Source organism: Artemia sp. Qi Xiang Cuo, chromosome 16 (assembly GCF_049724085.1).
Source record: "Artemia sp. Qi Xiang Cuo chromosome 16, ASM4972408v1, whole genome shotgun sequence".
NCBI classification, from domain to species: domain Eukaryota; kingdom Metazoa; phylum Arthropoda; class Branchiopoda; order Anostraca; family Artemiidae; genus Artemia; species Artemia sp. Qi Xiang Cuo.
The window spans coordinates 27684454-27695725 of record NC_142809.1 but is presented as its reverse complement, the minus strand read 5'-3'; the positions used below and the strand labels follow the sequence as shown (position 1 = coordinate 27695725).

The 11272-nt window shown below is 40.3% G+C and overlaps 1 pseudogene; it reads left to right on the top strand.

The window, feature by feature from the left end:
- The first annotated feature begins 6939 nt into the window (after window positions 1-6939).
- LOC148942741 (protein CFDP2 pseudogene) lies at window positions 6940-7320 on the top strand (annotated as a pseudogene).
- Window positions 7321-11272: the final 3952 nt, after the last annotated feature.

The following is an 11272-nucleotide window of genomic DNA, read 5'->3' as shown; positions in this document are numbered from 1 at the left end:
CATAGGTTTCAGACATCACACACCTATGAAAGACTAAGAAATCCAACTCAGAAAAGCCCGAAATAGTAATTTACATATCCCAAATCATAAGTTTCAGACAGCATTCACCTACGAAATACTAAGAAACCTTAGCTCAGAAAAGTCTGAAATAGCCAACTACTCATCCCAAACTCGAAGTTTCAGACAACAAACACCTATGAGTGACTAAGAATCCTAACTATGAAATGTCCAAATAGCAAACTATACCTCGCAAATCCTAATTTTCTGAAAGGACACACCTATGAAAGGCTACGAAACCTTAGCTCAGAAAAGCCTGAAATAGCAAACTACACACCCCAAATCATAATTTTCTGACAACACATAACTATGAAAGGCTAAGAAACCTAGCTCAGAAAAGTCGAAAATAGCAAACTACACATCCCAAATCATAGGTTTCAGACATCACACACCTATGAAAGACTAAGAAATCCAACTCAGAAAAGCCCGAGATAGTAATTTACATATCCCAAATCATAAGTTTCAGACAGCATTCACCTACGAAATACTAAGAAACCTTAGCTCAGAAAAGTCTGAAATAGCCAACTACTCATCCCAAACTCGAAGTTTCAGACAACAAACACCTATGAGTGACTAAGAATCCTAGCTATGAAAAGTCCAAAAAGCAAACTATACCTCCCAAATCATAATTTTCTGAAAGGACACACCTATGAAAGGCTAAGAAATGTAGCTCAGAAAAGTCAAAAATAGCAAATTAACCATCCCAAATCATAGGTTTCAGTCAACACATACCTACGAATGGCTAAGAAATCCTGCTCAGAAAAGCCTGAAATAGCAACCCACACATCCCAAATCATAATGTTCTGACAACACATACCTATGAAAGGCAAAGAAACCTAGCTCAGAAAAGTCGAAAATATCAAACTACACATCCCGAATCATAGGTTTCAGACACTACACACCTATGAAAGACTAAGAAATCTAACTCAGAAAAGCCCGAAATAGTAATTTACATATCCCAAATCATAAGTTTCAGACAGCATTCACCTATGAAATACTAAGAAACCTTAGCTCAGAAAAGTCTGAAAAAGCCAACTACTCATCCCAAACTCGAAGTTTCAGACAACAAACACCTATGAGTGACTAAGAATCCTAGCTCTGAAAAGTCCAAAAAGAAAACTATACCTCCCAAATCATAATTTTCCGAACGAGAAAACATATGATAGGCTAAGAAATCTAGCTTAGAAAAGTCAAAAATATCAAATTAACCATCCCAAATCATAGGTTTCAGTCAACACACACCTATGAATGGCTAAAAAATCCAGCTCAGAAAATTCAAAAAAATAGCAACCCACACATCCCAAATCATAGGTTTCAGACACCACACACCTACGAAAGACTAAGAAATCCGGTTATGAAAAGTCGGAAATAGCAAATTACATATCCCAAATCATAGGTTTCAGACAACACTCACATATGAAAGTCTATTAAACCTAGATCAGAAAAGTCAAAAATAGAAAACTATTAATCCCAAACTATAGGTTTCAGACAACAAACACCTATGAAAGGCTAAGAAATCCAGCTCAGAAAAGTCAAAAGTAGCAATCCACCCATCCCAAACCATAGGTTTCATACAACACACACCTATGAAAGACTAAGAAATCCAGCTCAGAAAAGTCAAAAATAGCAAACTACATATCCCAAGTCATCGGTTTCAGTCAACACACACCAACGAAAGACTAAGAAACCTAGCTCAGAAAAGTCAAAAATAGCAAACTATTCATCCCAAACTATTGGTTTCAGACAGCATTCACCTACGAAATACTAGAAAACCTTAGCTCAGAAAAGCCTGAAATAGCAAACTATACATTCCAAATCATAATTTTCTGACAACGCATACCTAAGAAAGGCTAAGAAATCCAGCTCAGAAAAGTTGAAAATAGCAAACTACACATCCCAAATCATAGGTTTCAGACACCACACACCTATGAAAGACTAAGAAATCCAACTCAGAAAAGTCCAAAAAGCAAACTACATATCCCAAATCATAAGTTTCACTCAACACACACCAACGAAAGGCTAAGAAACCTAGCTCATAAAAGCCTGAAATAGCAAACTACTCATCCCAAAGTATTGGTTTCAGTCAACACACACCTACGAATGGCTAAGAAATCCTGCTCAGAAAAGCCTGAAGTAGCAAACTACACATCCCAAATCATAGGTTTCAGACAACTCACATCAACGAAAGACGGGTGCTCGGGGAGAGCCTTTGAGGGTCTGTGGGTCCCTTGTGGGCCGGGGGTCCTTTGGGAGCTGGGGGGGACCCTGGGGGGCGGGGGGATGGGGCTTGGGGGGCCGGGGAGGGCTTGGGGGGGGCTGGGGGGGCTGTGGGGGGCCTGGGGGACATTTGGGGACCGGTGGAGGGCCTTTGGGGCGCCGGTGACCCTTTGGGAGCCCGGGGGACCTTTGAGGACCATGGGAGGGCATTTGGGGCAGTTGGGGGCCGGTGGAGGGCCTTTGGGACCCCGTTGGTCCTTTGGGAGCTCGATGGGCCTTTGGGGGGCCCAGGGATGGCCTTTGGGGGTCTGGGTGGGCCTTTGGGGGCGCCGGTGGCCCTTTGGGAGCTTGGGGAGGCCTTTGAGGGTCCGGGGGGACAGTTGGGGGCCTGGGGGACATTTGGGGACCGGTGGAGGGCCTTTGGGAGCTTGGGGGGCTTTTGAGGACCGGGGGCTTCCTTCGGAGTTGGGGTAGGAGGAATGGAACCCTTTGGGGTTGGGTTAGAGGACCTCACAACACTGTTCAAATGAAACTTGTGTATTATAACGACCACAGAGTTTCACCATTAAATTCTCTTCTAAAATCTTTCCTAAGATCTTCTTTTAAAATGTCTCTATCTGTTTCGCCAAAATAGTTCCATAACCTGTCTAAAACGGTTTCGCCCAAATAATCCCTAAACGTAAATTCAGCGTGTTCCTTTGTTATTGGGATCTCTGCGCTAACGCATTTCAAATTAATATGAAACCTTTTCGCGCGCTAAAACAATTCATCGCTAAGATGCTTCTTGCCTAATTGTTTCCATGGCCTTTGGCTATTAATATCCTTTGGAGTTCGACCAGTAGAACTGTTCCCGAGGCAAAGACATTAATGATTTGGATCTATTCCTGCAGAAATGTTTCTAGGCGAAAATTTTTAAAGTCTGAAAGATGATGTCATTGATTGATTGATCTGTCAAGAAATGGGAAATTATTTTATAGTTTCTAAGGGGAACTATTGAGTCACAATAGGTGAATTGAGGTCGACAGTACAGGTGTCCTGACTCCAGACAGCACCACGTTGTGTCTGGTGTTATCACTAGAAATGGAGGAATATTTATTGTGCGAAAATTTTTGAAGTCTGACATATGATCTCAGTGAGTGATTGATCTGTCAAGAAAGGGGAAATTAATTTGTTGTTTCTAAGGGGAATTATTGATTCACGATAGGTGAATTGAGGTCGACAGCACAGGTGTTCCAAATTCCGGGTTTTTGTTGTTGTAAGTGCACGCTCTCAGCGAATGTCAAGGTCGTTGTTGTTGTTGTTGACACACTTTGATTACGCAATCAAGTTCTCGGAAATTCACTTCCCCCTCGAGTCCTAGATCAATAACATTGTTCCTGTTAGAATTCAATGCGCATGTGTAACCTTCGTCCCGGAGCTATTACACATAGAAACATCAAATAACTCGACCTTGGAAAAAGAGGTCATTGACCCCAGTAACCACGTGTTCTCCCTAATGACTCTATGCCCATATAAGGAGTTCGTTCTGTATTCTATGCCCATATAAGGAGTTCGTTCTGGAGATATTATGGCCATTCTACTGTGGTAAATCCCATCGATGAGACATCCCCTCTCCCTCCCCCCCCCCCAAAAAAATGTAGGCATATTTCCCAATAATAAATAGCCTAAGATACGCATACAAAGGTTACATTTCGTAGCTTACATTCCTTTCACCGGGGCTTATGGGGGTCATGTTCTCCCCAAAGGCTATTGCGCCTGTTAATTATGTTGAACAAAATATCTATCTTATGCACAACTTTGGGTAAGAAAGGGGCATGGAAGGAAGATTAGCTACCCTCCAATCTTTTTCGTTACTTATAAAGGGAACTAGAACTTTTGATTTCGACCAACTGAGCCCTCTCCCAATCATCTAAAGTCCCTGAGTTGATACGATAACTCCTTAAAAAAAAAAACCAAAAAAAAAAAAAAAACACCCACAACAAATAAAGACGCATCCGTGATCTTTCTTCTGGCAAAAAATGCAAATTTCTACATTTTCGTAAATATGAGCTTCAAACCTTTACAGTAGGGTTTTCTGATATGCTGAAAGTGATGTTCCGATTATTATTAAGATCACTTGATGTTTCAAGGGTGTTTCCCTCCTTTTTCGAAAATTTGGCAAATTTTCTTAGGTCCGTAACCTCTGATGGGTTGTATCAAGCTTAATGTGTTTCATGTGTTTTTAATCAACATAAAAATTTATTTCTTTTGATGTGTCTTTTTTTTATCGAAACTCTGTTTTTTAAAGTTTCGGTTACTTTTGAGCCGTATCGCTCCTTACTTACAGTTAATTAACACGAACTGTTTGATAGTACTTAGGTAAGTAAAGCTATCCACTAGATTGATCTTCTCGTTACCCAACATCACCTGTTTACCTTCACTTATTCCCAGTGTAAGCGACTAGTCTTCTTAACGTTAATTTTTAAACCTACTCTTCCGCCCGGAACTCTCAACACTTCCAAAAAATAATTCATTTTGCTAACATTTTCATCAAGGACGCTCAAACTATCACCTTAATCTAAGTTTAAGCGATCCTTATCTCCTTTTTTGATTTCATAGTCTCCCATAGCCTTTGTCCTGCTCTTTAGGACAAAGTCCATCAAAATAATGCCTATAAATAGGGATAAAGCAAAACCCTGCTTAACTCCTGATTCAATACAACACCAGCTACTGACCCCATTTTCTACCTTAACTGCAGCAATGTTAGTCTCGTATATCGTACTAATCACTTTAATGTAGTTATCTGGTATATCATACAAGAATAGGGCCTTCATTAAAGCTCTTATATCGGCTGAATCAAACGCTGGCTCATGATCTATAAAACGGAGGACTGACACTTCTCAATTATTTACCTAAGAGCGAAAGTTTGGTCGACACATCCTAAATTTTCACTCTTAGTGTGAAATTTTGGTTGAGGTATCGTCCCCCCTTACTAAAACCACACCGTTTTTCTCTGAAAGCTTCTTCTAAAGTATCTATAAGGATAAAAAGTATCATCTTACTAAGTAATTAGCTTCCTACATAAACTAAGATAATGCCACTATAATAACCACACTCACTCTTATTACATTTCTTATAAAGGGGTTTAATTATAGTTTTTCTAGAATCACTAGGTATTTTGCCTTTATCAAAAATTTTATCCATAATTGTTAGTGATTTATTTCTAACTGTACAACCACCATATTTAAGAAACTCATTTACCACACTATCGAAACCTGGGGTCTTCTTCTTTGCAAAATAAACCTTTCTTTATTTCCAAAGTGTCAAATACTTTATCATTCTTTTCTATATTATTTCTGGTAACTTTATCACGGTTCACCATATTCTCAGAATGTTCAACCCAGCTCTCTTTAAATCTTCCCTTATCACTAATTTTATCCTCATCCCTATTTTCAACTGGGATAATAAGTCCAGACTTCTCCACTTTCCTCATATTCCTCTTGCTTTAATATGATCTACATCACAAATACTTCATGTACAAGCCTTCTTCACTTGGATCAGGTTCACTAATATTCGTAGACAACTCTCTCTATTATTATTGAATTTTAAATTTAGGTCGAAATTTCTGATACTGTACTACTTACTTATGTTCAAATATTTTCACCTTATAAAAACGGGGATTTCAGATTACATTGTAACTACAAGCCTATCTTGAAAAATGGTTAAAGTAAAATAAAAGAAAGAGAAATAGACAAGAAGTTGTTATTTGTGCTTTTTAGGTGTCTCTTATTCTTGAGATTTGCCACCCCCAGGCAGCTCAGGCGCGTCCCCAGGTGGCGGATAGGGGAAAGTCCTCCAGATATGGGGGATTCCTTCGAATAACTAATAAGGAGGTGCAGAACAAAGGGGAACCCAGTTCCTAGTGGTCCTAAAATATAACTGGGATCCCCGACTCTAGGTTCAAAAATATTCAAGGAAGAAATAAAAGCCCTTTTGTCTTTTTTGGATGGGACTAGTGATACATGGACATTCCCCAAAAGATCCAAATCCCTGTCCAAGGTCTGGGTTAACAATTAACAACTGGAAAGCTGTAAAAGTAAAACACCCTAAACAAGGAGGACATTAGTCACCGGCAAAAGACAGAGGATTGGCTCGCTGCTGTCCTACAATATCCATGAAATCTTCTTCTTTTAAGTTATAGATCAGTTGAAAACAAAAAGACAAAACCGTGCTACCGCGTTCGTGGTAACCAACGGTAGGAAAGATATACCAGCTAATGATAGTGTTACCGTCTATAGGGGAGTCGATGATATGACTACTTCAACCTAAAATATGTCAACTCTGCAGACGAGAAAGATGCACAGTGAGGATGACTACACTCCACCAGGAGAAAATCCTGTTGCGACACCGAAATCCTCTTTTTACCTGGGGACTTTGAATGTGCAAACTTTGGCAAAGCCTGGGAAACTAGAGCTAATTGTCAAAGAGCTCGAGAGGTACAGATGGGACGTTATTGGCCTCTCGGAAACTCACTTGCCTGGTTTAGGAGAACAACGATGTGGCAACATCATGGTTTTATACTCTGGCACACCTGTCGGCAAACACCAATAAGGCGTTGGGTGTCTCTTAGCACATTAAACGAAGCGCGCCCTCGAAGCCACATGGTTAGTCTCAGAGCGCCATATGATGATTCGGCTGCGATCGAAAGTACAAAACATCACCGCCATCCAAGTGTACGCCCCCGACTCCTCAAGACCTTTTGAAGAAGTTGACACTTTCTATCAACAATTTCAGTCTATAACTGATGAAGTCCCACAGAAAGATCTCCTCGTAGTAATCAGTAACTTCAATGCTGTTACCAGAGAATTTAAACAATCTGACAGTGATGTCTTAAGCAAATTCAGTCTTGGAAGACAAAACACACGGGGCGAGCGTCTACTTGAGTTCTGCAGGGATAATGATCTCTTTGTTACGAACTCAATGTTCAAACATAGAAAGAGAAGAAAGGCAACTTGGATATCCCCAGATGGAAAGACGACAAATCTGATTGATTATGTCCTCATCTAAAAACGGTGGAAGTCATCTGTCATAAATACCACCGCCTTGCCTGGGGGAGATTTCGATTCGGATCATGTCCTTGTAATTAGCACTTTGGCAAAACTCCGACTCAAAACCCTTCCTGTAATGAAAAATAAGATCCCAAGACTCCGCACCGATAAACTGAAAGAACCCACCACACGCACCACTTTCCTGCAGTCACTAGAGGAAAGTCTTGATCCTATACTTGAATCACTCCTGTCGACCAAAACCCCTGACATCTTAGATGCCTTAGTTAATAAACTTAAAACAACAAACATAGAGGCAGAAAAGTAAATATTAGGTCACATACCTAAAACAGAGAAGTTCTGGATCACATATAAGATCCTCGATCTTTGCGACCAAAAGCGACAGGCTTTTAACAAGCAGGCCCGAGAAAATAGGAACATATATAAGCGGATACAGCGGACGGTAAACAAAAAGATTCGGACAGCCCTCAGAGATTACATACGGGAGAAGTGCGAGTCCTGCGAGAAGGAATTCAAATCAGGAAACAACCACAGAATGTACAAAACAGTCAAAGAACTCTCCACGAAAAAGTCCACCATCGCTACTAGCGTCCTGGGCAAGGGCGGTAAGCTCCTCAGTGACAGCAAGGCTATTAAAGACAGATGGAAAAACCCTTTCGAAGAGAAACTGAATCTGCTTCTTACTTGCAACCCTAATGTGCTGTCAGGATTTTCCAAGCTGGAATGTCACCCTAGCCCCCCACCTTTACTTAGTGAGGTAAAAGAGGCCATTCACAGTCTCGAGAACAATAAAGCCCCAGGCTCTGATGGTATCCCTGCGGAGCTGCTTAAAGTTGGGTCTCCTCTACTAGAGGACCTACTACATAAAGTGGCTGTCGCCGTGTCGTCAACAGGCCATTTCCCGAAAGCATGGGTGAAGGCAATCATCGTACCGCACCACAATAACGCCCCAAAAAACGACTCTGAGAATTACTGGCCCATAAGCCTTACAAGTCATCCAGCCAAAGTCATAACAAGGATCCTTCTAAATCGAATCAGAGCCATAACAGACCACATCATCAGTGACTATCAGTCTGGTTTTTGCCCTGGACGGTCTACCACCGACCAGATCTTTGTAGTGAGGCAACTCGCAGAAAGGTACCTTGAATCTGGCAAAGAAATCCTCCAAATATTCATTGATTTTAAGCAGGCCTTTGATCTAGTATGGCGAAATGGACTTTGGCATATGCTAGTCCACTATGGCGTTCCTGAAAATATAGTCAACATAGCCAAAAATATGTACGACAATTACCGTAGCTCACCGCAACTTTTCAAGCTATTCTTACATGCCATACTGTCCCTGCTTGAGAACAATGTAGGAGTGACCGTTAACGGTACAAACATCGATACCCTAGCTTATGCTGACGACCTCGACAAGCTAGCAGAAACTGAGTCCAGTCTACAAGCCCAAGCCTCCGAACTTGAAACAGCCGCAAATAGCTTTGGTATGTTCATAAACCCAAAGAAGACCAAAGCGATGTGCACCACAAAAGCCCCAAACCCATCCACTGTCCATGTCGTAGTAAGTGGCGAAGAAGTCGAATCGGTGACCAAGTTCGTGTACTTAGGGAGCTTAATATCATCAGACAACAACTGCTCCGACGACATAAAACGAAGACTTACCCTAGGGAGTGCAAGCTTCAAGAGGCTACTCCCCCTCTTTAAAAATAAACACCTATCTATGCAACTGAAACTTCGACTTTTCGACTCTCAAATCATACCTGTTGCCATGTACGCCTGCGAAACGTGGACACTGAAAGTCGAAGATGAACGCAGAATTTCGGCTTTCGACACAAAAAGCCTCCGACACATTGCGGAACTCACATACCAAGACAGAGTATTAAACGAAGATCTTCGGAAACAGCTAAAGTGGAAAATTACTAGTCTCCAAAGAGTGCATTGGAAGCAACGTAAGTGGCTAGGCTAATTATAGTAAACGGAAAACTCGCGCCTGCCAAAAGTTGCCTTCGAAGGAAGGATCCACGGTTGCCATCCACCTGGAAGTCCTAGGAAGAGATGGCATGACAACTTCGGAGATGACATCTTATGCATTCTGAGACAAGCTGACGACAAGAACTTTTAAAGGAAACTGATACAGGAACTTGCGAAGGGGATAGCCCCGAAGAGTCCCTTGCGGACGTCCGGGGTATAAGTAATTAAGTAAAGGTGTCTCTGCACACTCGCACCTATAAAGATTGGAGGGTTCTCTTATAAAGATTGGAGAAAGTAAATGAAATTAAATGTGTTCTAAATTTCATGATGCTCCCTTCTAGGGTCTTTACTTTATCCGACCTTTGTGCAGGGATAGTCCTCAGGGCCAGAAAAAGGGCGATTGGAACGATTGGGCCCAATTGGACCCCACGTTTGAAGGGGCCCCGCGCTCCCATCAAATGAACCATTGATTTTCGAAATTGTGATATGTTATTAACAATTCCAGTGATCTCTTCTGGAGAGAGACCATTTTCCAGGCTTAAACAAAAAAAAAAAAAAACTACCTGATATCAACAACAATCAGGATAGACTAAATAGTTAAGCAATTATGTTGATTAAAAGTGAAGACACAAGGAAAATAGATTTTAAAACCGTTTTAGAAGCATTTGCAGAAAAAAAAAGAAATATGTACATTCACGTGCCCATATTCACTGATGTAAATTTCAAAAAGAATTTTCATAATATTTAGGAGACACAAACGTAAATTAAGGTAAGCAGAAAATGAACACAAAAAAGAAGAAAAGAGGACAAAACCGTAGGCTCAAAATGAACAAAATGGACTATCAAATGATAAAAGATCCAGAGAACGACCTGAAAAAATGTAAATGTACGACTGGTGATAATTAACAACCTAGACCATCAAAAGGAACAAGACCAATCCAAGCAGCTAAGACAAAAGGCGCTGAAAATGTCCGAAACAACGATAAACTAAAATAAAGATGAAAGGGATATGTAGTTAGAATATTAACGAAACTGAAAATAAGAAAAGTCAAAAACGAAATTGAAGAGCACAGAAAAATGCAGTTAAAAGATAAGCGGCAGCGAGAATCCCAACGACACAAAAACGAAAGTGAAGAACAAACAAAATATGCGGTTACAAGACATATGAAAATGAGGATCAGAACGAATCAAAATGAAAATGAAGAACGGATAAATGTGTAGTTACAACATATACGACCGTGAGAACAAAGAAATTTGCAGTTAGAAGATAATCAGCAGTGAGATATACAAGCAACAGAACGTGTCAAAAATAAAATGGAAGAACAAAAAACTCTTCTGTTAAAGGACAGCGAGAATAAGAACGAGTCAAAAATGAAATTGCAGAAGAAAAAAAATTATGTTGGAAGAACAGCACCATCACAATCTTCGATGCTAACTAAGAGTGGAGTAAAACGAAGTAAAAACCTTTAAAGATGCAGTAAATTACAGAAGTGTTGTGGAGTCCTCCATTATCCCGCAGTAAAAGTAGCCAACAAAGATGAGTTACTTGGGAACTGCTACCTGCTTAGTCGATTACATTCCTGCATCAACAATTTCCAAATGAATTTGTTTGGTTTGTTATAGGAAATCACTTCCTCTCTAAAGAGTTCCACAAACAAATACAAAACTGGAACTCATGTTCTGCTGTAACTTTATTCAACGTAAGCGATGATCGTACGAAAAATAGTTTTAAGCTTCAAAACAGCTGGACAAATTTATCACAAAATCAATTTAGCGGGACACCCATCACAGACCCCTGAAGGTGATTTTGAACCATATTCATATGGCCAAATGCATTTTTTTGACCCCAAATAAGAAAGCCTTTCACATCTTTCATGTTTCACATTTTTCACAATACATGTCAAAAATAAAAGGGAAGAACAATTTTCCTTGTGTCTTCACCTTTAACCAACATAATTGCTTAACTATTTAGTTTATCCTGA